Here is a 26563-nt window from a genome sequence, read left to right on the forward strand (position 1 = left end):
AAAATTAATTGTGTGTTTGTCTTTCTGATGACTGTGGAAGGGTCATGTTTTATTTGGACATAATTAGACATGCTAGCTCTTGAAGTATAACTCGGATACTAAATGAACTTTGCCAATTTGCAGATAGTGGTATGCTCTGTGCATCCACCATCCCACTGAAATTATTTATTCCACCCATGTTAATTTTTGTTTTAAATCTAACTGATGGAGGAGCTTCTGGGTAGTTCCACATTCTACCCTCAGACTGTATATTCTGTTCTCATAATTTGCCCTTGGTGGCCTAATAAATGCACCTCTCCATAATGGAAGTGTCATATCTTCAACATCTTTGACCATAGCATCACCTACACCTTTTTGTCCTTCTTAAACTTCTTCCAACAAGTGAAAATTATGAGGAACTTACTTTAACTACTATGGAAACTTCCATATTCTCCTAGAGAACAATGAACCCAAATTCACTACTTTATTAAAACAGATTTTCAAGTTTAAATGCAGATCTTGTATCTCAGGGCATTCATTTGAAACAAAAATGAGTGAGTCGGTTATGAGTTCAGGTAATAGCCATCAAAGTGAACTTGGGACATCTACTCCACTCCTACACCTTGACCAAGTTATTGTTCAATTTATTTCCACATATGAAGGATAAAATTTGAACACTACATATCCCTTGAAATAGTTTTTTTTTTTACCTCTCAAATTTTATAAGAATGAATGTTCATATGTTATCTAATTATGAAAGAGAGAGAAAGATTGAGATTGATTTCCTACCACTGTGTTCACTTAACAAATGTCTGTAAGAGTTGGGGCTCAGCCAGGTTGGAGCCAGGAGCTGAGAACTTTCTCTGGGCCTCCCAAGGGGGTTACAGGAATATAACTACTTGAGCCATTACCTCCTGCCTCCCATGATGCACATTAGCAGGAAACGAGAATCAGGAGTGGAACGTAGACTCAAATTAGGAAGTATCATATGGACATCCCAAATGCTTACCTCTTAACCTCCTTTCAAATGTAACCCCAATGCTGCTGTGTCAACCAGAAACATTTTACCTTTTTCATATCATATATATATAGTTTGTTTTCCCAGATTAACCATTAACCTACAGGAGTCTGTCTCTCTCATTGTTGAAGAAATGAGACATTTGTATATAGATTATGTTCACATGGTGCTGTTTCACATATTTCTCTGTTCTCTGTGGTTCTGATAAATTAGAGGGAAGCTCATTTCTGATTCTCTTTTTTGCAAGATGACTTTAGTCTTAAAGCAAATACACAATATTTGCTTTAAGCAGGCTTTAATGATCACTATCTTAATTATTTTATTACGAGGTTGTAAAATAGTAAAATAGTTATCATTCCTTCATCATTTATTAGCTGGAGTTTTCAAAAGAGAACTTCTGTATATTACTTATTTGGTTGCACTGTTACAGAGTTAATACAGGAGAAACATAGCGTATACTTCAATTTCTCTCCAAAGAGAACAATTTCCAAAATAATGAGGTAGTTTTATAGTCTCCAAAGATTACCAGTAATGATTTTATTTATTATTGCTTGTTTTTTTTGTTTTGACATCAGTGTGATTGTATGGATTTAAAAATATGTAAATATAACTGATGTGTTTCAATACTTTGTTGTTGTTGTTATCTTTTATCCCCATAATTTCCCATCTCTATCCAATGGAAGACTCTCTACAGTGGCTGCTCTGATGTGGGATGCGGGGATTTTTAACTGGCTTCTTAACTGCTAGGCTAAACTCTTTTCTTGCATGATTTTATGTGTATGCACAATGTGCATTTTTGTGTGCATATATGTGTATTGATCTAAGGTTCCTGATCGCTCCTGCAGGAGAAGGGCATTTCACTAGCTGGTATGGAGCCAGGGAGGACAGCTATCACAGCACATCTCACATCACAGTTTTCTCCTTGTCCCTGTTTTACACTATAACCCTTCAAGATATTGCATAACATTTTAATTGGTCCTAATTCATTTTTTTCCTCTCTTGCTGCTTTTCATGCTAACTCAATCAAAGTAGAGCTGATAACCTCACTTTATTTAAAGATAGTACCTTCAAGCATTATCAAGCAGAGAAAGTTAATTCTTATTTATTGTTAAGCCAAATCAGTAACATATTTCCAACACCATTAGAAGGTATATTTTTTAAATAAAATGATTGCTTGACAAATTTTTCAACCTTCCTGTGAGTGGAAATGTATGTGAACATATATGTTAGTCCTCTCTATTTTTGAATAATTTGTTCTTTAAAAGAATCAACATACGGGTAAGTGTTTGGCTTAGAGGTTTTTTGTTTATTTATTTGACAGGTAGGTTTACAGATAGAGGGAGAGACAGAGAGAAAGGTCTTCCACTCTCTAATTCATTCCCCAAATGACCACAATGACTGGAGCTGGTCTGATCTGAAGCCAGGAGCTTCTTCTGGGTCTTCCATGTGGATGCAGGGGCCCAAGCACTTTGAGCCATCTTCTAATACTTTCCCAGGCCATAGCAGAAAGCTGGAGCAGAAGAGGAACAAGTGGGACACGAACCGGTGGCCATATGGGATGCCGGAGCCACAGACAGGAGCTTAGTCCACTATGCCAGAGTACCAGCCCCTAGCCTAGAGGTTAAGATGCTTCTCGGTATGCCTATATTTCATATGGAAGTACCTGGGTTTGAGACCTAGTTCTGCACCTAATTCCAGCTTTGTGATAGCGTGCACCCTGGGAGGCAGCAGGTGATGGCCCCAGTAGTTGGATTCCTGTCACTCACATGGCAGACCTGGACTGAGTTCTCAGTTCCCTTATTCAGTCATGCCCAACCCTACTTGTTACGGGTGTTCAGGTACTAAACCAGTGGATGGTAATGTGCTTTTCTTTCCTGTCTCCATGTCTCTCGCTCACTCCCTCACTCTCTCCTTCTGAAATAAAAATAATAAATAAATGAAAATTTTAAAAAGAAGCAATTCAATTTCCTCCTGTGTTAACACATTTTACTTGGTGCTTGTTATAGCATAGTGCTACTCTATCTTGAATAATAAACAATCCAATTTAAATGAAACTAAAAATTCCTGTGTTCAATCAATGCTTATTTATATTATTTTTTAAAAAGTTACTTACATAAGCACAAATATAAAACAAAGGGCACACTGTTTATGGCTAAAGGGCATATAGATCTATAATACCAAATAATATTTTCAAATTAAATAAAACACAAGTACAAAAAAGCGATAAATTTCAAATGCATAACCTTAATGTGCCTGCCAATATTGCTTTGGATAAATTAAATGGCCTTATGGAATGCAAATATAATATCAGTGGCATTGGTGCAAGTTCTTTTATCTTCAGCACTTCGTTTTGTTCTACTATGTGTTATGAGGACTAAATTATTTCACTGTTTTCTCTATTAAAACCTTTACAACATATTAATGTGTACATGTTTTTGCCATTAGGTAGTCATAGTTTTTGTGTCATCAACTTCCTCCAGTTGCAAAGGTGTATGTTCTGTTTTGGTGTGCTATTTTCATTATCCCAGAATGAAAATAACAAACTCTTGAGTTTAGGAAACTGAAGTTTCAGTCTAAAAATGATTTTCATAAAAGAGTATCCCTAATTAATAAGGTTGTGCTCTCACTACTGGAAGAAGAGCATGAGTGAGATCAATATGTACACAACTGAAATGGCTTCATTCTTGTTTTCATTAGGAGGCACCAAATAGCAACCAATCATGCTCTAACAGCCAAAGAAATCTTGGGCACAGAAGTACGTGTTCTTGAAAATTACATAGCAGTAATATTATATGTCTTGTTCCATTTCGTGTAGCTATAATAAAATACTTATCGTTGGGAAATTTATACGGAAAAACGGTTTATTTGGTCATGATTCTGGTGGCTGAAGAGTATAAAATAAATGGTTCTGGCACCTGGTAATTGTGCCCTGGTTGTTTTACAACATGGTGGATGATGTCAAATGGTGTGGGATAGAGGAGAGAAGGAGAAAGAGTGAAGGAGGGAGAGAGACAGGGAGAGTGAGGAAGAGAGGGCAGGTTCACTTTTTTGTAACAACTTAGTTTCTCAGTAGCTAACTCACTCCCATGAGACATAATCTATTTTACAATACCAGTATTTTTGGGCTGGCACTTTGGCGCAGCAGGTTAAAATCCTGGTCTGAAGTGCCAGCATCCCATATGGGTGCTGGTTCTAGTTCTGGCTGCTCCTTTTCCAATCCAGCTCTGCTGTGGCCTAGGATAGCAGTAGAAGATGGCCCAAGTCCTTGGTCCCCTGCACCCACATGGGAGACCCAGAAGAAGCTCCTGGCTTCAGATTGGCTCAGTTCTGGCTGTTGCAACCATCTGGGGAGTGAACCAGTGGATGGAAGACCTCTCTCTCTGCCTCTACCTCTCTCTGTAACTCTTTCAAATAAATAAAATAAATATTTTTTAAAAAAAAAAAACAATACCAGTATTAATTCCTTCACAGGGACAGTCATGACTTAGTCACCTCCAGTTTGTCCCTGCCCATTAAAATCCTGCCACCTTTCAATGTCATTACATTGCGAACTGAGCTGCCAGCATATGAACCTTTGGGGGATAAACCATATACAAACCATAGAAGTTTACACTCAAATAGTTCAAAAGCAACTCCTAATAACTGCTTGAGATTAGCTCAGAGATGAGGCCAATACAACACAATATTTCCTTTTTGCTAAAAAGTAAATACAATTATTACTTTCTCTACAACATGCTAATTAAAGTAAATGGAGAATTATAAAACAAAATATTTATAAACAGTAGTTATTTTGACTAGTGGGTTTATGAACATTAATTAAATATTAAAATTTCATTTGACATTTATTGGAGAGTTATTGAGTTCTATGAGACAAACATTGTGCTAAGGGCTTTGCTGTATCAGAATGTTCTGATTTATTTACAATGACTGTTTATTAAAGCTAAAAATATATAGTTGATGCTTAAAAAATAGCAGTGGGAATAATTGGAGGCTGAGGTTAAATAGAATGGGTGAGTCAACAATACCATAAAATCCATTGATTAAGTGAGTATTATGTTCAGCTACTCTTTCATATTTCAAACATTTATTAAGTATAATATTTCCTTAGAGGAAGAAAAACACAAAGAAAGCAAATGAATATCTGTCTAAATAGATGAAATCAAATCAAAATAACAAAACCCCTAAGTCAAGCTGGACAAAAATACAGCAAATCAAAAAGCTGAGATGAAATATCTTATCCTTCTACTACATTTTTTGAGAATGGCAGGCCACATAAATTTTATTCTTCCATGTTGTATAATTTCCAAAATTTCTATACCTAATTCATAATTTTATGTAAAAATAGACTATAGTATTCAAAAACATATTGAATATAATCATGCAGTACCCAAATATGTTTATGCATATATGTGTATGTTCACATAAATATACATATTTTTATTTTCACTGTATTTGAAAAGCATAGGGAAAGGAGAGAGAGAGAAAGAAAGAGAAAGAGAGAGGTGTCTTTCATCCATTGGTTCATTCCCTAAATGCCTGACAAAGTCAGTCCTTGATCAGGCTGAAGCTAAGAGGCCAGCACTCAATCCAGGCTTCTCACCTGACTGGCAGGAATCTAAGTACTTGAAGCATCATTTGCTGCCTTCCAAAGTGCACACTGGTAGGAAGCTAGAATTGGAAACAGGACCAAGATTTTAATGCACTTACTCCAATAAGGGTATGGGTATCCCAAGTAGCATCTTAACCACTGTGTCAATGTCCGCCTCTCTGTATCTAATTGTAGTACAATGATCATGTTCCCCTCTTGGCACATTCACTGATGTTGGTATGCAGGATTTTATCTAAATATCATGACATTTTCAAACCAAACAGTAGAAAGAGATTTAGGGCAAAAAGAAAGATTCAGTTTTATTCTAATGGTCACCTTCTGGTCTCTCACTGAGATCATTAATGAACCCAGAATAAGAGTCTATAAATGCATTAGTCTAACCTAAGGTGAAACTGTGTAAAACTGCCTATTCAGTAAAATAAATGAAAAAGACTTGCATGGAGGCACAGAGCCAAAGGTTAGGTGAAAAGATTTATAAAGAAGACTACGAAAATGGAGAAAGGGTAATTGAGTTACAATCCCATTATTTCAAATGCAATCTATATATTCAAAACTCTCTGACTCTTGGTCTATAAGAACAACACCTGGATCAAAGCAAGATCAAAACAGTCTGGAAATTATGAATGTGCTTCCTAAATGAAAAATGATGTATTTCTAATCAGTAAATACATAAAGAGTGTTCTATTTCTCAATCTCATTATTATTCTTTTCTTAAAAGATTTATTTATTTATGTATTTGAAAGGCACAGTTACAGAAAGGCAGAGGCAGAGAGAGAGAGCGAGCGAGCAAGCGCCTTCCATCTGCTGGTTCACTTCCCAAATAGCCACAACAGCTGGAGCTGGACTGATCCAAAGTCAGGAGCCGGGAGCTTCTTCCAGATCTCCCACGCAGGTGCAGGGCCCCAAACACTTGGGCCATCTTCTACTGTTTTCCCAGGTCATAGCAGAGAGCTGGATCAGACGTGGAGCAGCTGGGACTCAAACCGGCACCCGTATAGGATGCCGGCACTGCAGGTGGCTGCTTTACCTGCTAGGCCACAGCACCATTAATATTCTAGAAATATTCTTTTCTATTAATGTTTAAGAGTAGTTGCTTATTGAATAGGATTTTCAGAGGATAATAGCAGAAGAAAATAACTACATTGCTGCTTGCTATCAATAGGCATGTGACCCATCATTCTGTTTCTATAAAATTACCAATAACCATGGAAGCCAATGTTTTTCTCTCATACCTGCAGCATTGTTTTCAGCCCTTAGCTAATGTTTCCATAAGAGGGCAAAACTGATTCTGTGATTCAGAGAAAAGATATTTATTAAAACAAACTACCTAAAATTTAAAAAATTAAAAATAAAGAAATACCTGTGTATATCAGTATTGCTGCAAATACAGTTTTGTCAAACTTTGTTTTATATCTTTATCAATTCAATGGTTAATAATAACATATCACTGTAGATTTAATGATCTGTGAATATTTTAAAATTTATGGCATATGAGTGAAAATGTCATCTTTTCATTTGATTATTGTTTATAGCCCTTGCCTATATCCCCACTGAACTAGGATGGTTTTACTTGTTGAAATCTTTGTTTAGTGGAGCATTAAGCCTTTAACTGTAAAGTAAATTGAAATGTTACCTTAGAAATTTTTGATATATTTTTATTTATATGAGATGAAAAAATTTCATGTATTTTGTATATACAGATTATCTTTAAAATTAAAGAATAGTGAGAGGGAGGGAGAGAGAGAGGGAGGAAAGGAATTATTATATTCCTAGAATTGTATCTGTGAACTACATTGAATCTGCTTGCTTTGTATTTACATCACAACAACATGAGAGAAAAAATAAAACCAATTATGTATCAGAAAAAGCAAATAGTTGAATTGTTTACAGTTTCTTCCATGGAGAGAGAATTCCTGGTCTAAAAATCATATGGCCTTGACAAATGAGCCAAACCAACAAATGAGCCAAACAAATGTCCAAGACAAAGCAGAACATCCGTTAAAGTGGTAAAGCAGATTTCAATCAGGGAAACAGCCTGGCATGAACTGAACTCAACATCCATTTGACAGAGGTAACTGGATGTTTTAGAGAGAGAATGATAGAATGAAGGTGAGTGGGTGGGCTCATTCAAGTCAGGAAAGTGAAAAATTACTGAAAGAAGGAGCCTGTTTGTCCATTTGCAACTTACAGGGATCTGGTAACTAGTGCTTAAGTGAGGCTCCTGCTCCCCACAGAAACTGGGAAATGTTTTGAGGCCTGGTCAAGAAGAGGGTTTAGAGGAGCCTGGCTAGAGTTTGGTCAAGGAGACAGTGTTTGTCAATTTCCCCTCCTGTTCAAGGCAAGAAGGCACATTCTTTGTTCTTCTGAACAATGCGAGTCCATTTGTCATTTGATTGCCTTTTGTTTATTAAGTACCAGCCAAACCATCTGTTGAGACTTGAGAAACACAAAGATTAATGGTTGGAGATGACTGCCTATACATCAGTTTGGGAGTCCAGAGAACAATCAGTTGAGCACATTTCTACACTTCAGGTTATAAGCAGCTTTAGCTGGTAGAATAAGAACAGCAATAGCAATAGGATGGATTTTCTGGTTTATGCTTTGAATGTTGGTGGCAATGGCACAGATACCAGTTTCACAGTCAGAGTTACTTCCCAGAGCAGAATAAGGAAGAGTCAAGAGTCCTGGTGGACTTTCCGAAAGGCCTGTGTGGTGGTGGCTCCAGGTAGAGCAGTTGCCCATGCATGATTTGCTGTGATGCTAAATCCTTTGAAGGTCATATCCAGTTGTTTGGTTGCAGAATGCAGAGCTTTTTCAGATCTGATCTAAGGGAAGAGATAGCTACAAGACAGACTGAGTGCCAGTAAGGATCTAGGCAATCAGATTTAATTCTCAGTGATGCCCAGGAACAAGAGGAAAGAAAATTGGAAACATCAGTTTGGAGAATTGTAGCCAGAGTTTTTGCTGAGGGTTGATGAAATGTGTAAGATGGCAGGGTCCAGTTTAATTTAAATAATAGAATCTCAAAGACAATGAACAGGACTAGAATCTGATAACTTAAGAGGGTGTGTTGTACTTTAACAGCACATAGCAAAGCTGGAATTGGATGCAATTTCCTGGATATAGGGACATGAAAATGTAGTAATTGAGAGTTGGCTCTGAGGTCATATTGCCTGTTTTAATCAGATACCTCTACTTTATTCATTACCTTGCTTTCAAGCAAGTCATTTACTTTTCTCTGGGTCTCTGGTTGTCTTATTTGAAAGAGAGATACTCTGAAGGAGAATATACCCATGGGGTGGTATTGTGGCACAGCAGGTTAAGCCACTCTTCGCAAGTTGGCATCCCATATCAGAGCTCCCACTACTCTGCTTTCTATCCAGCTCCCTGCTAAATTGCCTGGGAAGGCAGCAGAAGATGGTCCAAGTGTTTGGATCCCTGCCACCTGTGTGGGAGACCTGGATGGAGTTCCAGGTTCCTGATGGCAGCCAGGCTCAGCACCAGCTGTTGTGGCCATTTGAGCAGTGAATCAGTGGATAGAGGATTTCTCTTTCTCTCTCTCTCTCTCTCTCTCTCTCTCTCTCTCTCTCTCTCTCTCTCTCTCTCTCTCTCCCCCACTCTTTTATCACTCTGCCTTTGAAATAAATAAAATAAGTCCTTTTAAATAATCAATATGTACCTTATAGAACTGTTTTAATAATTAAATAAGAAACTTAACTTTGATCCATGTCTGATACATTACTGTAAGCTATTACCTTGCTAAGGTACAGTTAGCTTTATGTTTAAGAAAAAAATGAATATTTATTAAGTGAACATATTCAAAATAAGTTACTGAGAGTACTGCTTAGTTCATTAAAAGTGATCACTTTAGATCTAATAAAAAAATACACCCTGAAACAAATTCCTGTATGGTTGTTTTAAAGTAATTTTTTGTGTTAAAGCTAGATCTATAGAAAATAGAAAATGTTTAATTCTTTTGAATAGCATATTTGCAACAGTGTAGATTACATTTGTGATAATGTACACGCTGGTTAACAAAGAGTTTATTTAACATATGGAAGTCAAGTGAATGCGGTAACACATTGATGAATAAGATTACTTTCTATTTAGGTTAAAAACTCCTCTACATTTTGCAGACATGAAAAAAAAGGAGAAAATAGGAAATGCTATATGAAGATCTGTCTTAATAAGCATTAATTGAATGGCTGGAATTTTTAGCTAAAGGCTATACTCTTAATTAAAATTACCTTCAGGGTAAAAATATACCTTTTCTGCAGATACAAGACTGCTAGATAATTTACAGATATAGTAAGTGAAAAGATATGAGTATTAGATAATTGATAGTTCTCAGGCAAATTAAATAGTGGGAGGATCTTGTGTTAGAATATCAACATTTAAGCTACAATTATGTTGGTAAAATCCCTCCACTGCTCAAAAACTCAGAGATTTCAGCACATGTAAGGTTTATCTGAGAATTTAAAGGAAACAAAATTTGCAAAAGTGATTGAAAGTAACTAAGTTTATTAAATAATTTCCCTTTCTGATAATTTCTTGTGTTTTGGTTGTCTTGATCTATTGCTATATATTATATTTTAATTTATTCTCTTTTTATTTATTAATCTTTTTATTTTATTTATTTTTAAATTTTATTTAAGTTATACGAGTTTCATGTATTTCAGATGTACAGATTTAGGAACATAGTGACACTTCCCTCCCACCTTTGCTCCAACCCTTCTTCCTCCTCCCTCTCAGATTCCCACTGTTAGTTTTTACAAAGATCTATTTTCAGTTTATTTAATGATATTACAGTTAACCTTACATTAAGTAAAAGAGTTCAACAAATAGTATGAAGAGAGAGAAAAAAAAACACATTGCTGGCCTGCGCCATAGCTCAATAGGCTAATCCTCTGCCTGCAGCGCTGGCACACCGGGTTCTAATCTCTGTCAGGGCGCCGGATTCTGTCCCAGTTGCCCCTCTTCCAGGCCAGCTCTCTGCTGTGGCCCGGGAGTACAGTGGAGGATGGCCCAAGTTCTTGGGCCCTGCACCTGCATGGGAGACCAGGAGAAGCACCTGGCTCCAGGCTTTGGATCAGTGCAGTGCGCTGGCCACAGCGGCCATTGGAGGGTGAACCAACGGCAAAGGACAACCTTTTCTCTGTCTCTCTCTCTCGCTGTCCACTCTGCCTGTCAAAAAGAAAAAAAAAATTGCTCCTCAATAGAAGAGACAGTCAAATCTTAAAATGTGTATTTCACTCCAATCCATTACATTTTAGGTACTCTATTAGTTACCTTGGATCAGGGAAAACATAGGATATCTGTTTTGTTTTTTTTTTCTTTTTTTTTCAGTTTTTTTTTCATAAAAAATTTTTTTAAATTAAACTTTTATTTAATGAATATAAATTTCCAAAGTCCAGCTTATGGGTTACAATGGCTTCCCCCTCCCAAAACTTCCCTCCCACCCGCAACCCTCCCCTTTCCCGCTCCCTCTCCCCTTCCAATCACATCGTGATTCATTTTCAATTCTCTTTATATACAGAAGATCAGTTTAGTATATATTAGGTAAAGATTTCAACAGTTTGCCGCCATATAGCAACACATAGTGAAAAAAAAATACTGTTGGAGTACTAGTTATAGCATTAAATAAGAGTGTACAGCACATTAAAGACAGAGATCCTACATAATATTTTTTTAAAAAAATTAATTTTCTATGCCATTTCCAATTTAACACCAGGGTTTTTTGTTTTTTTTTTTTTCATTTCCAATTATCTTTATATACAGAAGATCGATTCAGTATATAATTAGTAAAGATCACATCAGTTTGTACCCACACAGAAACACAAAGTGTAAAAATACTGTTTCAGTACTAGTTATAGCATCACTGCACATTAGACAACACATTAAGGACAGATCCCACATGGGATGTAAGTACACAGTGACTCCTGTTGCTGACTTAACAATTTGACACTCCTGTTCATGGCGTCAGTAATCTCCCTAGGCTCTAGTCATGAGTTGCCAGGGCTATGGAAGCCTTTAGAGTTCGCTGACTTTGATCTTATTCCGATAGGGTCATAGTCAAAGTGGAAGTTCTCTCCTCCCTTCAGAGAAAGGTACCTCCTTCTTTGATGGCCCCATTCTTTCCACTGGGATCTCACTCACAGAGATCTTTCATTTAGGTCTTCTTTTTTTTCTTTTCCATGGTGTCTTGGCTTTCCATGCCTACAATACTCTCATGGGCTCTTGAGCCAGATCCGAATGCCTTAAGGGCTGATTCTGAGGCCAGAGTGTTGTTTAGGACATCTGCCAGGATATCTGTTTTTTTTGGGACTGGCTTATTTCACTAAGTAGAATGGTTTCCAGTTGCATCCATCTTGAAGCTTTGTTACTGAATCATAACATAATCAGAAAAATATATAAGCCATAAATATAGATAATCATCACTTGGATTAAGAAATAGGAATTAATTTACTTGATTATTGCTGTACTATCTTTTCTGTAACATTGAAAATCTAGGTTCATAATGACAGTATAATAGCTTATTTGGTTTATTCTACAATATATAATGGTTCCAAAATGACAGTTCCTCAATTATCTTATAAAACAAAATTAACACTTAGAGCTTAGTAGTAACTTTTGCATTGATTTTATTATTACAGGTTTATAGATATTGGCTAATGCTTCTGAGGATTGGGCTGTTCTCAATCATCTGTCTGAAGACAGTCTTACTCTACAGCTATGTGTTTCTTATCCCAACTGGAGCCTGTTTGATCACACATTATGTCTTCCATATTTTTTCCTATGTGACTAATCAGTATTCCTTCTGAATTGCTTATCCTTAGCTTTGGTTAATCTTGTGGGTTTTTCATTTCCTTTTCTTATTAGGGGTTACCCTGGCTGTGAAAGTTTTCTCATTCTTTTGTTTCCTTCTTTTCTCCCCTATCCCTAGATCCTTAAATAACAATAAGTTCCATATTTCCAGATGAAAGAGTCAAGTCAGATGACAGTGTTCATTTTGAACTAGAGGATTTGTCTCTGAATGCAGACAAAGGCATATATATATATATATATATATATATATATATATATATTCCAGTTTGACGACAAATTGAGCCTGTTTCCTATATACCCATATCACCAATTTCCAATGCATTAGCTATTATAGTATTTTATTTTAAGAATATTTTATTTATTTATTTGAGAGGTAGAGTTATAGACAGTGAGAGGGAAAGACAGAAAAGTTTTCCGTCCGCTGGTTCATTCCCAGCTGCAATGGCCGGAGCTGCACTGATCTGAATCCAGGAGCCAGGAGCTTCTTCTGGGTCTCTCATGCAGGTACAGGGGCCCAAGTGCTTGGGCTCTCTTCTACTGCTTTCCCAGGCCATAGCAGAGTGCTGGATTGGAAGAGGAGTAGCCAGGACTTGAACTGGAATCCATATGGGATGCCAGTGCTACAGGCAGAGGATTAACCTACTACCCCACAGTGCTAGCCCCTATAGTATTTTATGTTATATGAATGCACCATGAAGATATATACTATGTATACAGTAATCCTCCTGTGTTGTAGTTTTTCATTTGCTTTCCATGGTTTGAGTTATCTGTGTTCAGTTGCATTCCAAAAATCTTAAGTGTTAATTTCAAGAAATAAGCAATTCATAAGTTTTAAGTTGCATGCTGGTATAAATAGCATAATGAAATTCTGTACCATCCTGTTTTGTCCTGTTTAGGACATGTGAATCATTCCATCATCCACCATATCTACACAGCATACAATACCTGAGTATTAGTCACATATTATTCAACTTTTTATTACCAAAACAAAATGCTAAGGCAGCTAACTTTATAAAGAGGAAAAGGTTTATTTGGCTCACAAGTTTGAAAGTTCAAGTCCAAGGTCAGGAGATCCTAATGGTCTGATTAGAGTGGTGGATAACAATAGCTTAACACATGCAGAGGAAGGGCCACGTGGTGAACTGGGAATCAGGGAGAGAGTCCAGGCTCAACTGGTGCTGTAATAATGAATCTAATGAGAGTTACCTTTTAAGAGCATGCCCCCAGTGAACTCACTGAACTCCAGCTACTGATGGTTTCTTTTCCTTTCAATGGCCCCACTCTGCAGACCAAGGCCTTAACACATGGGCTTTGGGGTGCACATCCAAACTAATGCAAACCATAGCAGTGTTCATCCCGGTTATTAGATCGGTTGTCATGGTATTATAGTACTCGTATGCAATAGCCTAATGCTGTATCACAGTGCCTACATCACTCACTTCACTTTATGTAGGCATTGTATCATCTCAAACAAAACCTTAAGATTTTAGAGAGACAGATCACATTCATATAACTTTTATTATAGTATTATATAATAGCTCTATGATTAGCTCTTCATCTTTTACTGTGCTAAGTTATTAGTTTAACTTTATCACAGGTGTGTATATTCAGGAAATCATAGTGCATATATTGTTTGTCACTATCCTTGTTTTCAAGCATCTTCTGCACTTTGTTTATTGCTATTTACCAAGTGTCTGGTACATACTAAACACTAAACTATTAGCTGAATGAATCAAGATAAAATTGAAAGGAGAAATATAATTTCTTAAGTTAGCTTTTTCCTCTCTCCCCTAAAATGTGCTGAGTATGTTCTGGAGCAGAAATGACACGCTGGTTTAAAAAAAAAATAAAAACACTGGCGTTTATGATGACTCTAACATTTGATACAGATATAAAAACACAAGAAATGAGGATAGTATGGTAATTTAAGTGGTACCTTACTTGTTGACATTAGTAATATGTTCATCAGGCCAAATATTTACTTTTTAGCTCTAGAAGTCATAATGTAAGAGAAACATCGGGAAACAAGAGCCTGTCTAGAAAGCAACTGATAATTTAAGGGATGTATTAGCTGTTTTCAAATACGCTATTCAAAGAGCAGTTCAGTACAATAGGGATGAAGGGATCCAGGTTTCTGTTTAAGATTTAAATAAACTAACTGCTAACCAACTAACTGTAAGAGTGAAATGGTAAGAATAACTTGGTAAGAGTAGAAATGGCCAAAAATAGAAAAAGTTGGATTTGGAAGTGGTGTTCCCCCCACCCCTCACACCTCAATGGGATGTGGGGTTGAGACAAAACATCTGTTTAAGGAATGCTGTGGTGTGGCCTGGGGCACAAATTAGAAATTGGAGGAAATTAAAGGATTTTAAAAATATTCTCACTGCGCAGGCGCCATGGCTCACTTGGCAAATCCTCCGCCTGCAGCGCCGGCTCTCCTCTTGCAGTCCAGCTCTCTGCTGTGGCCCGGGAAGGCAGTGGAGGATGGCCCAAGTGCTTAGGCCCCTGCACCCACACAGGAGACCAGGAAGAAACACCTGGCTCCTGGCTTCGGATCGGTGCAGCACCGGCCATGGTGGCCATTTGGGAAGTGAACCAATGGAGGGAAGACCTTTTTCTCTGTCTCTCTCTCTCTCTCTCACTGTCTAACTCTACCTGGCAAAAAAAAAAAAAAAAAAAAAAAATTCTCTCTGGACCCTTTGTCATTCCTAGAAGTGTTTCCAGAGCCATCTCCACTACCACCATTCTACCAGCATTCCTTGAACCAAACAGCTCCCTCCTATCTGTTTCATGTTGCGTTTCTGTGTCACATTCTCTTTGAAGAAACAGTTTCCATTCAACGGGAGATCCTTGGTTCTAATGTACTCCTGTAGATCCTTGGAGCAGTTTGTTTTTAAGTTGGTTGAATGGATTGGGGTGGAAGGAACCCATTGCACAGAACTGATTCTCTATTACCAATCTACAAAGATCTTAAAGTCCAGAAATATTTTATTAGTAAACATATTAATACGTTAAAATTATAATATGCTTGATTCCTTTCTAGCATTTTGTCACAATGAAATTAGCAAATGAAATGAAAAATATGATATATGAATGACCATATTCACATGGTTTTTTTTTCAAATGTGAGAAACAGATGGGACAGCCTAAGAAAAGCATTCACAAAAGTTTCTGCAGCCAAGCAGTGTTACACCTGTTAACCTGAAAGTAGATTAATAAGGAGATTAGCCACTGTCTTTTCTTGTGCAGATAAAGATATGTTATTATTTTCACTGAAATGTCTCCTTGGTAATACAATCAGGCTATGTCTTTTTCCTAGTTTAAAATTGCCATATGTGCTTTTTCTTGTAATAACATAATGTCCTTGGAAATTCCAGTTGGATAATTTGGACTATTCTATCAAGACAGTATAAAACTGTTTTAAATTCTGTCCCATATCATTGGGCTTTAATGATCTGTAATGAGTATTTTCATATTTATTTGCATTTTAGATATTATTTTCTCATGCTCCTTGTGACTAGTGATTAGTAATGTCTTCCTCAGTTTTCTGAGTTGCTTAAATTGTTTTTTTTTCATTTTTTTTTAACTTTTATTTAATGAATATAAATTTCCAGTGTACAGCTTGTGGATTACAATGGCTTCCCCCTCCCATAACTTCCCTCCCACCCGCAACCCTCCCCTCTCCCGCTCCCTCTCCCCTTCCATTTGCATCAAGATTCATTTTCAATTCTCTTTATATACAGAAGATCAATTTAGTATAAAGATTTCAACAGTTTGCACCCACATAGAAACACAAAGTGAAACATACTGTTGGAGTACTAGTTATAGCATTAAATCACAATGTACAGCACATTAAGGACAGAGATCCCACATGAGGAGCAAGTGCACAGTGGCTCCTGTTGTTGACCCAACAAATTGACACTCTAGTTTATGGCGCCAGTAACCATCCTAGGCTGTCGTCATGAGTTGCCAAGGCTATGGAAGCCTTCCAAGTTTGCCGACTCTGATCATATTTAGATGAGGTCATAAAAGACAGAGTGAGGATAGTAACCAATGATCCTAAGAGTGGCATTTACCAGGTTTGAACAATTATACAGCATTAAGTGGGGAAGAGGACCATTAGCTCCTCTAAATTGTTTAATATTGAGAAATTAAATTCTGGTTACATACACTAATGATATTTTGTATTTAACATATTAAATATTGATGTTATTTTTTAAAGTCCTGCACTTTCAATCCTGTTGTAGAGTTGGGGAAAACAAACTAAGCATTATGTTGGGGCATAAGTGACTTGCATGGTGATTATTTGCTGAACAAATGGAAAATACACAAATGGATAGTTTTGACTCTAATACATCTTAGGTATCTCTATAATGCACACTTGTATTAGGTATTAGGTGACTTGTGTTATTTTTGGTATGAGAAAGCATCATTGCATCTTTTGTATTTAAAAGTTATTTCTCAATTCAAAAAGTTTTCTCACATCTTAAGTTAAATTTGCATTTGAATTCAGAAACTCTACTGATGTGAAGCATGAGCAATATTAGAAATCATCAGTATGAAATTTAACACAAGGTAAGATGTTTAAAAAAAAAAAAGCCTGTGAAATCTGAGAGCCAGAACCTATTATCTGAAAAGTAAGATATACTCACTTACGGACCTTTATTTTTAAACTGAAACTTCTAAATTTTAGGAAATGGGTGGTGAATGGATTTCTGATATATGGAGCATGAAGCAGGTGGAAACTGTATTAAGGGTTGTGAAAGATATCCCAGCCTCACATGAGACTGAAAGTTTACGAATCAATGTGTGATGAAATCGATTGGAACTTCATCTCTGATGCTGGAAACATGTGGTGACCTGTGATTGCTCTGAAGTAAGCAAGAGAAGCAGAGCAAATGTTGGGATTCACAAGTCATTGGAAAGGTTCCCCTTCTTCATTTGGGCAGAGACTGTTCTGAGAGTCCACACTGAGAAAGCACCCCATCCATGGGAAAGTGGCTCAGGAAAATATTTTATGCTAGCACTTTTTGAAGTTTCTACTTAAGGCTATTCTACATGAATATTTGAAAAGAGGAGATGTCAAATATAAAAGCACAAGAGGCCCTGAGGGTTTAGTATCTTTATTTGTGTTAGGGTTTCTCATAAATAATTCTATTTTTGGGATATAGGCTCTGGTATATAGGTAATAAATGTGACTTTTTAATATCAGAGTTACCCGTAGGATATTAAGTACATTTACTTCAAAGAAATATAAAAATAAAATGAATAAAATATTTCAGGTACCTCAGATCATTGCAAATTAGTCATCGAGTCCCTCTTAGGTTTCCTTGGATTCTATGCATAATGCCTTGGGATAGACTAAAACCCAGCAAATATATTTCTGAGGACTGGGGGTGGGAAAGTTTCCAGAAAAGAGAAGCCCATGGGAAGAATTTTTCAACTGACTGTCAAGTAATTTATCTCAATGGAATAAAAGCTGATTTTCAGTCAGTTTGAAGTAATAGAAGATGTCAGAATTTCAGGGTTTTGTGTGTACAATAGCCCACTTAACCTGCTGGAGAACACCCTAGGAATAACATATGAATCATAAGGTAGAGTGACATTCAAGCACACTTGTTTTCTTCAAATGTTGATATTTGCCCCTTAAAATTATATAGCTATAGAAGCTTGTCCTTAGAAGCAGACTGTTAGGGTCAGACAAATAAATAGCTGTGTCAAATATGCAGTTAGATTGCCACCCCAAGATTTTGGGAACTCCTGGGCTGGGGGAATAGTGACCTAAAGGAAGGCTACTAGTTTGTCTACTCTTTGCATTCCATCACAAAAAGGGATAAGTATAATCAGAAGCTATAGATAATAAAATACCTCCAGTAGTTTTATTGCATTGCCTGTCAATGGACAATGTGAATATTTTGAGCACAGAATGAGCCTCCCTGGACTGATATTTTTCTCAGTTTATAGTGCATGTGATATTTTTGTCTAGTGTGAAATATTTGGGGGCAGGAACTTGATAATCCTAGAAGGTAGCTTTAGAAAGTTCAATCAACCAAGTACCATCTGCAAATTGGACAGAATTCAGTGTACAAAAGCAAATTGAATTTTCTCCTTACCTCACTAATATTCCCCGAACCAAGATTATAATGCAAGGTTCATAAAAGACTCTAGAAGTGATTATTCAATGGATGAATAAATAAATGAAAGGGGCCGATGCTGTGGCGTAACAGGTAAAGCCACTGCCTGCAGTGCTGGCATCGCATGTGGGCGCTGGTTCAAGTCCCAGCTGGTCCACTTCTTTTTTTTTTCCATTTATTAAACTTTTATTTAATGAATATAAATTTCCAAAGTACAGCTTATAGGTTACAATGGCTTCCCCCTCCCATAACTTCCCTCCCACCAGCAACCCTCCCCTTTCCCGCTCCCTCTCCCCTTCCATTCACATCAAGATTCATTTTCAATTCTCTTTATATACAGAAGATCAGTTTAGTATATATTAGGTAAAGATTTCAACAGTTTGTCCCCATATAGCAACACAAAATGAAAAAAATACTGTTGGAGTACTAGTTATAGCATTAAATAAGAGTGTACAGCACATTAAAGACAGAGATCCTACATAATATTTTTTAATTAATTAATTTTCTATGCCATTTCCAATTTAACACCAGGTTTTTTTTTCATTTCCAATTATCTTTATATACAGAAGATCGATTCAGTATATAATTAGTAAAGATCTCATCAGTTTGTACCCACACAGAAACACAAAGTGTAAAAATACTGTTTCAGTACTAGTTATAGCATCACTGCACATTAGACAACACGTTAAAGACAGATCCCACATGGGATGTAAGTACACAGTGACTCCTGTTGCTGACTTAACAATTTGACACTCTTGTTCATGGCGTCAGTAATCTCCCTAGGCTCTAGTCATGAGTTGCCAGGGAGCTGGTCCACTTCTAAGCCAGCTCTCTGCTACGGCCTGGGAAAGCAGTAGAAGATGGCCCAAGTCCTTTGGCCCCTGCACCCACATGGGAGACCCAGAGGAAGCTCCTGGCTTCTGGCTCCTGGCTTTGGATCAGCGCAGTTCCAGCTGTTGCGGCCATTTGGGGAGTGAACCAGAGGATGGAAGACCTCTCTCTCTCTCTCTCTGTGTGTGTGTGTGTGTGTGTAACTCTGCCTTTCAAATAAATAAATAAATAAATCTTTAAAAATAAATGAATAAATGAAAGAGTACACAATGAATACGTCTATGAGATTTCCAGACACTTTCTGCCTTTATGCTCATGCTTTTTGCATAGCTATCTCTTGCCTTTCCAAATAGATTTTTAAAAAGAGTACTTTTTTTGTGTTTTCTGGAGTGACTAATTTTTAGAAAACTGGAACAGTTTATTTCTAATAAATAGAAAGTGTGGTGAATGAAGATTCCCAAGACTCAGGCCAAATCATTTCAGCACTCTGAGTCTGTCTTAGCACCTATAAAAGGGGTTTATGGTACTTGCTTTTACTGGTAAGGTGTTTCTGAATTCTGCTATCCGTGAAATACATTCCCATATGTTGTGTAGACATGCAGAGTGTAGTCTCCAATATCTTCCCCCATTTACTAGTGCTGTCAGTGTGATATCTCTAAACATACAAGATAGTGCAGTGGAGGGCCCCGTGGAATCGTGTTTCCTTGTCAGCATTACTATTCATTAGGTCCATAATATCTAGCAAGGCACTTCATCACTCATCTGTAAAATGATGATAATAAACCTTTTTCTATGAGACTTAAATATCTAATACGTGAAGAGTAGTTTGGATTGTGTCTGACTTGTTGAAATGCTCAGTAAATCCTTGCTATTTTCATTGGTTTTATCATCATCATGTCTTATCTTTTATTCTACTTAAACACGCATAGGTAAATACTAGTGTCTACATAAGGAAATCTAACTTGCAAGCATGAAATACTGGTTTCTTACAATCTCACTCATGGCTACACTTCTAGATTTACCACAGCCTCAGATTCCATATCTTATACTTTAGCAATACCAGCCTACCTGTAATTCCTGCCTATTTTATTTCTCTGTACCTTTGTACTGGCTATTTCATCTGCCTCGGATGTCTTTCTATTTTTCCAACAAAATTATGTCTGTCCTCTAAGACTACTGAATACCGTGGTCACAGTGGTCACCTTCTGCCATTTAAATAAAAAGCGAGAAGGCTTACTTTCTTGGCACTTGGAATGATTTATCCACCATGGTCCACAGCGAATCAACTAGGAAAGCCTTATCAGAGCACTGGGGCATCTGCCTTTGGCCTCACATTTATGAAGAAATGCTCTTGATGCCATATGACAAAGTGACCTCCTTGTTCCATTTAGCACTGAGCCTTTCTTTCAGGGGAATATTCAAAAAAGGTGAGGTCTTATTGCTATTAAATTTGCCATTATGCTGACCTTCTTGGGTGAACCTATTTGGGAGACTAATGCAGATTCATCCCAGGTTACTAAGAATATATTATAATCAGCATTTTTAGAAAATGTTTCTTTACTTTTTACCATTGCATTTCCCATCACAAGGATTTTCTTTGTATTAAAATATAAAATGGAGTAGGCAACATTTTGAATGAAAGGGAGAAATGAAAGGCGATAATACAATGGGGGCATGATAAGGAAGAAACTGTCAGAACTTTAAAAGTAAAGAAGAGCATATGTTCTTATTTCTTGTGTACTGTTAACAAAAGAACAGTGTGTCCTTGTGCAGTACTGTTTCCCAGTAATTCTCCATCTCACTTTGAGGCAAACTTCAATGTTGCCAATATTTTCTGTGGTAATCACAAATCAATCAAAATCTACCCCCCCCCCCACATTTCCTTCTCTCCCTCCCCTCCTTCTCTTATCTCTGTCAAGCATGTGCACGCATGTGTGTGTGTGTATGTGTATTTAGCTGAAACAATGGGGGCTATTACAATCTCAAAAATATTTTATTACTTCATATACACTTCATCTCCAGGTTTTCCAAGGAAATAAATGAGTATATTCTTAATTCAATGACATTTATCCAGTTTTTTAAATGTTAAGATACTCTAAAACATCTTAAACTATTTAAACAAAAGATACTTATTTTAAGTAGTTTGTATGAAGAATAAACAGAAAGCCATGGTTTAATGAAAAAAGATAGGATTTCATCTTATTAGATGTTGAGGCCAAACAGTTGCTTAGTTATCAAAAAAATGAAGTGTTTTGTTTGTGTGTTTTGTCATGAAGCATTTTTATTGACAGAATAATTATACATATTTATGAGGTACAATGTGAGATTTGATACTTATAGATAATATACAATGATGAAATTAGGATAATTAGCATATCCATCACTTGAAACGTTTGTCATTTATTTGTGTCAGACATTTTACACTTTCAAACTCCTCTTTTAGCTCTTTATAAAATATATAACAAAATGTTGTGAAATGCTGTCACCCCACTGTGCTATAGAGCCCTAGAACTTAATGCTTCTATCTAAGTGTATTTTGGTACCTGTTACCTGATCTTCCTTCCTAACCCCCTACCACTTACCCTTCCCAACCTCTAGTAACCACTATTCTACTCTCTGTTTCTATGAAATACTTTTTTGCTTCCACATATAAGCAAGAAGATGCCCTATTTGTCTTTATGTTCCTAGATTATTTCATATAACATAATGTCCTCTAATTCTAACCATGTTGCAACAAACACTAGAATTTCATTCTTTTTATGTCAGAACAGTGTTCCAATATGTATATGTATATGTGTATATGTATGCTTATATATAAGTATGCATGTGTGCATATGTGTATATATATCATAGATATCATATATATATATATATATACACACCACACTTCAAAAATTAATTCATTTATTACTAGACACCTCAGTTGATTCCATGTCTTGGCTATTGGAAATAATGATATAATAAACATGGTTGTAGAGATATTTCTTTGAAAAAGTGATTTCATTCGCCTGTAATATATACCCAGTAATGTGATGGCTGGATAATATGGTAGTTTTAAAATGATGAAATTTTGAGAAACTCCATGATTTTTAATTTTTTCACCTCTGAAATTAAGAAAACTATATCTAAGCACCAAGGTTGCTTTGATAAATGATATAAAGTTAATGGGCTTTTGAACATGTAAAATGCTTCACAGATATTATTGTTCTGGTTACTGTTTCAAATACAGTTTTGGAAACATAGCAAAGTAAAGGTAACATTATCTCAAGGTTCTCTTCCCATATCAACTACAGATATTAGTTTAACCTTGGTCAAGTTATTTAAATACCTTGGCCTCATTTACTTCCCAGAATTAAGGATTCTATTCAGCCTACCTCAGAATCTAAGCATATGGAATTGGTAAACACACTTCAGCAACTGAAAAGTTCACTGCAGATGCATGTAATAGAAGTAACACAGATAGAATGAAATAGGTAGAAATAAAGAGAGAATGTACATGTAGAAACAAACTATTCTATTCCAGATTTCATGCTCACAAAAATGGATGATCCAAGATAAACCTCTTCCATAATACTAAGGTGAAAGAAATTTCAGTTCTTTTTATTTTTCTGAATCAAATTGAGTTTGCTACTAAAGCTCCACTTACTAGGACAAACACAGAGGTAGCCTGCTAAATGTTCGATACTCTAATTCCTTCTATGCAGCTTCACAAAATCTGGGGGGAGCCCCTTTGTAGCATCCAGAGAACAGGGAAAAGACTCTATCTCTCAATCTAACATTGTCTAAATAAGTTGATTTATTCCAAGAGGAGTCAAATCCCTCCTTTCCCACTAGTTGAAAGTAGAGGGATCCTTTCCCATTGGCTATTGTCAAGACCAAGAAGTGTTTACATAAAGTGAAAACTGTAGTAGAAAAATCTACAAAAGAGCTATTTGTAGAACAATAACTAGCTACATGAATTTGTTTAACCAGTTTAGGATTCAGTTTTATAACTGGCAAATTTAGACAAATTGCATTGACACCGTAGGAATTGCAGTCTTTCCTCTAAAACATCTTCCTAGGAAGCTGGGCTTCCTCTCTCCCTGCCTGCCATGTCTTTATGCATTCTCCAGCCCCTTCTTTTTCCTGTGAACTCTCATTAGAGGTCTGGGCAAGATGTTTCATTGTTGGAATTATAATATATCAATAGTTTACATTATCTTAATTATCTAATTTCCCAGGACATTTTTGAAATGTTAGGATAGCATGAAAAATGTATGAGTTCCTTCTATAAAAAGTTAATTAACAATTGCTTTTATTCTGATGAACAGCTTCATGGATGAATTATTACTAGGTTTTTTATTAGGTGGCTAAGTAATGCTGAATTCGACTATCTTTGTCATAGTGCTGAATGAAGTCATTCCTTGTCAACCCATGTACAACTTATTTTCATTTGGAAAAATTATACTTATGTGAACAAATAAACATAATTTGAATTGCTACCGTCAATGAGGAAGTTGGTATCAAATGCTATAATGGAGCCATTTTTTAAAATGGATATGTCTACTTATTGGAAGAAAAGAAAGGAAGAAAAAAATAAATGAATTCATCATACTGAGATTTTTTTCAGTTCTTGAGTTAGGCTGAAGGCCAAATTCATAATTGCTCATGTATATGTTTTCTAAAACTTGCTTAAGGAAATATGAATGAATTTTCCAAAAAGCAGTTAAAGATTGTGGTTGAAAAATGATCCTCCTTTATAAGTTTTGGTGAGTATAATGATTTCTCTGCATGGGGGGTATGCTGGACAATATTTTGAGAGCTGTAGCTCCAGGCAAATTTAAGCTTGTGTTTTTCCAAGATACTAGGATTAGCTTGTTTACAAATTTGCCAAAGTAGCTGCCATTGCAAAATATATAAACCTTGAGTTTTAATCATCGACACTTCTTTTCTTGCATTTTTAGTTTTAGATTTGTTTTTAAAATTTTATGAGGGAGAGAAAGAAAAGAGGGAACACCCTATCTCATGGTTCATTCCCCAAATGTCCTAAATGGCCTGTAAATGGGCCCAGAAAAAGCCCAAAGCCAGAACGCAATCCAGGTATCCTACATGGGTGCCAGAAATTCAACCACTTGAACCATCACTACCACCTTTCATGGTCCACATCAGCAGGAAATTGGAATCAGAAGCCTAAGGCATGGATGGAATCCTGTTACTAACCACTAGTAAAGACACCCACTATCTGCATATTTTAGTACATCCAATGGTCCTCTACATTTCCTGTTATTTGGATCATCATGATGGGTTTTTAAACTTGCAGTTGCCTGGGTCCCATACCGGAAGATTCTGAATTTAATTGGGGATATTTAAAAGATCCCCAGATAACCTTAATGCGCAACAAAGGTTAAAAACCATTGAAATTGTAAACAACATACCAACTCCCATATAAAAGCCAGAAAATTCAAAGAAAATTAAGATCTATGAATAAACAAACAAGACCTCTACCTTATACCTTATATAAAAGTCAGCTCAAAATGGATCTAAATCTACTAGCTGATACCATGAAATTACTAGAGGAAAACATTGGGGAAACACTGCAAAACACTGGCATAGGCAAAGACTTCTTGGAAAAGACCCCAGAAGTACAGTCAATGAAGATAGAAATAGACAAGTTGGTTTACATGAAGCTAAGAAGATTCTGTACTGCTAAGGAAACACTAACAAAGTGAAGAGGCAACTGAGAATATAGGATAATCTATTTGTAAACTGTGCAGCTGATAAAAGATTAATATCCAGAATATATGAAGAGTTCAAGAAACTCAACAAGAAAATAATCGATCCAATTAAGAAATGGCCAAAGGATATTCATAGGCATTTTTCAAAGGATGAAATAAAACTGGCCAACAGACACACAAAGAATGCTCAGGATCACAAGCCATCAGGGATATAGAAATAAAAACTGCAATGAGGTTTCACCTCACCTAATTAGAATGGCTATCAACCAAAATTTCAAAAAAATGCTGGCAAGGATATAGGGGAAATGATACCCTAATCCGTTGTTGGTGGGAATGTAAACTAGTACAGCCATTGTGGAAAACAGTATGGAGATTCCTCAGAAATCTGAAAATAAATCTACCATATGACCCAGCAATCCCACTCCTAGGAATTCACCCAAATGAAATGAAATCATCATATGAAAGAAATATCTGTACCCCAAGTTTATCACAGCTAAATTCACAATAGCTAAAATATGGAATCAAATCAGATATCCATCAGCTGATGACTGGATAAAGAAATTGTGGTATATATACATGATGGAATACTACTACTCTACCATGAAAAATAATAAAATACTCTTATTCTGAACAAAACATTTGCAAAAAAATTAATGAATAAAAGACACACATTTAAACTTATAAAATAAGAACAATTCTGGTGCCAATGCTGTGGCACAGTAGATTAAAGCCCCCAGGCTAGCATCCTATATGGGTGCCAGTTTGAGTCCTGGCAGCTCCTCTTCTGATCCAGTTCCCTGCTAATGCATCTGGGAATGCAGGAGAGGATAGCTCAAGTCCTTGGGCCCCTGCACCCACGTAGGAGACCTGAAAGAAGCTCCTGGCTCCTGGCTTTGGATCAGCCCAGCTCTGGCCATTGTGGCCATTTGGGAACTGAGCCAACAGATGAAGGACCTCTCTCTCTCTCTCTCTCTCTCTCTGTGTGTGTCTCTCTTTCTATATCTCTACATATCTCTGTAACTGTCATTCATATAAATAAAATAAATGTATAAAATAAAGATTTAAAATAAATAAGAACAATTCTATAATCAAAGAAACTCCATAGTCTTAATTTTTTCATAACTAACATAAAAGGGAAAATAAGAGAACTAAACATTTGACTTTATATAAAGTGAAAAAAGTAATAAAGGAAATAGCTTTAATAATATTGTATAAACAAATGCTTTCCAACATCCATATATAAATTATCCAATCTAAAACATTCCAAACTAGAAAAATAGATACAAAACTTTTATATTCATGTTCTAAAGCCCACATGCCATTTATTATGAAACTTCAAAAAATAGGACAAACATTGAGACCTGTTGATAAATATCAGGAGTACAGATGTTAAAATCTATAAAATATGTCAAATCAAACCAGTAAGAGACTAATTTAATATGCTCAGATTGCA

General features: G+C 36.3%; 1 protein-coding gene and 1 pseudogene across 8 annotated transcripts in view; one reads left to right on the forward strand and one right to left on the reverse strand.

Annotated features, from left to right (window-relative positions):
• The window catches only part of DMD (dystrophin), a 2142101-nt gene that overhangs the window by 252898 nt on the left and 1862640 nt on the right, over positions 1 to 26563 (forward strand). The gene's annotated exons all lie outside the window — the stretch shown is intronic.
• On the reverse strand, positions 5 to 5362 carry LOC133753389 (ubiquitin-conjugating enzyme E2 variant 2-like; annotated as a pseudogene).

This window comes from Lepus europaeus, chromosome X, assembly GCF_033115175.1.
Source record: "Lepus europaeus isolate LE1 chromosome X, mLepTim1.pri, whole genome shotgun sequence".
Lineage (NCBI taxonomy): Eukaryota > Metazoa > Chordata > Mammalia > Lagomorpha > Leporidae > Lepus > Lepus europaeus.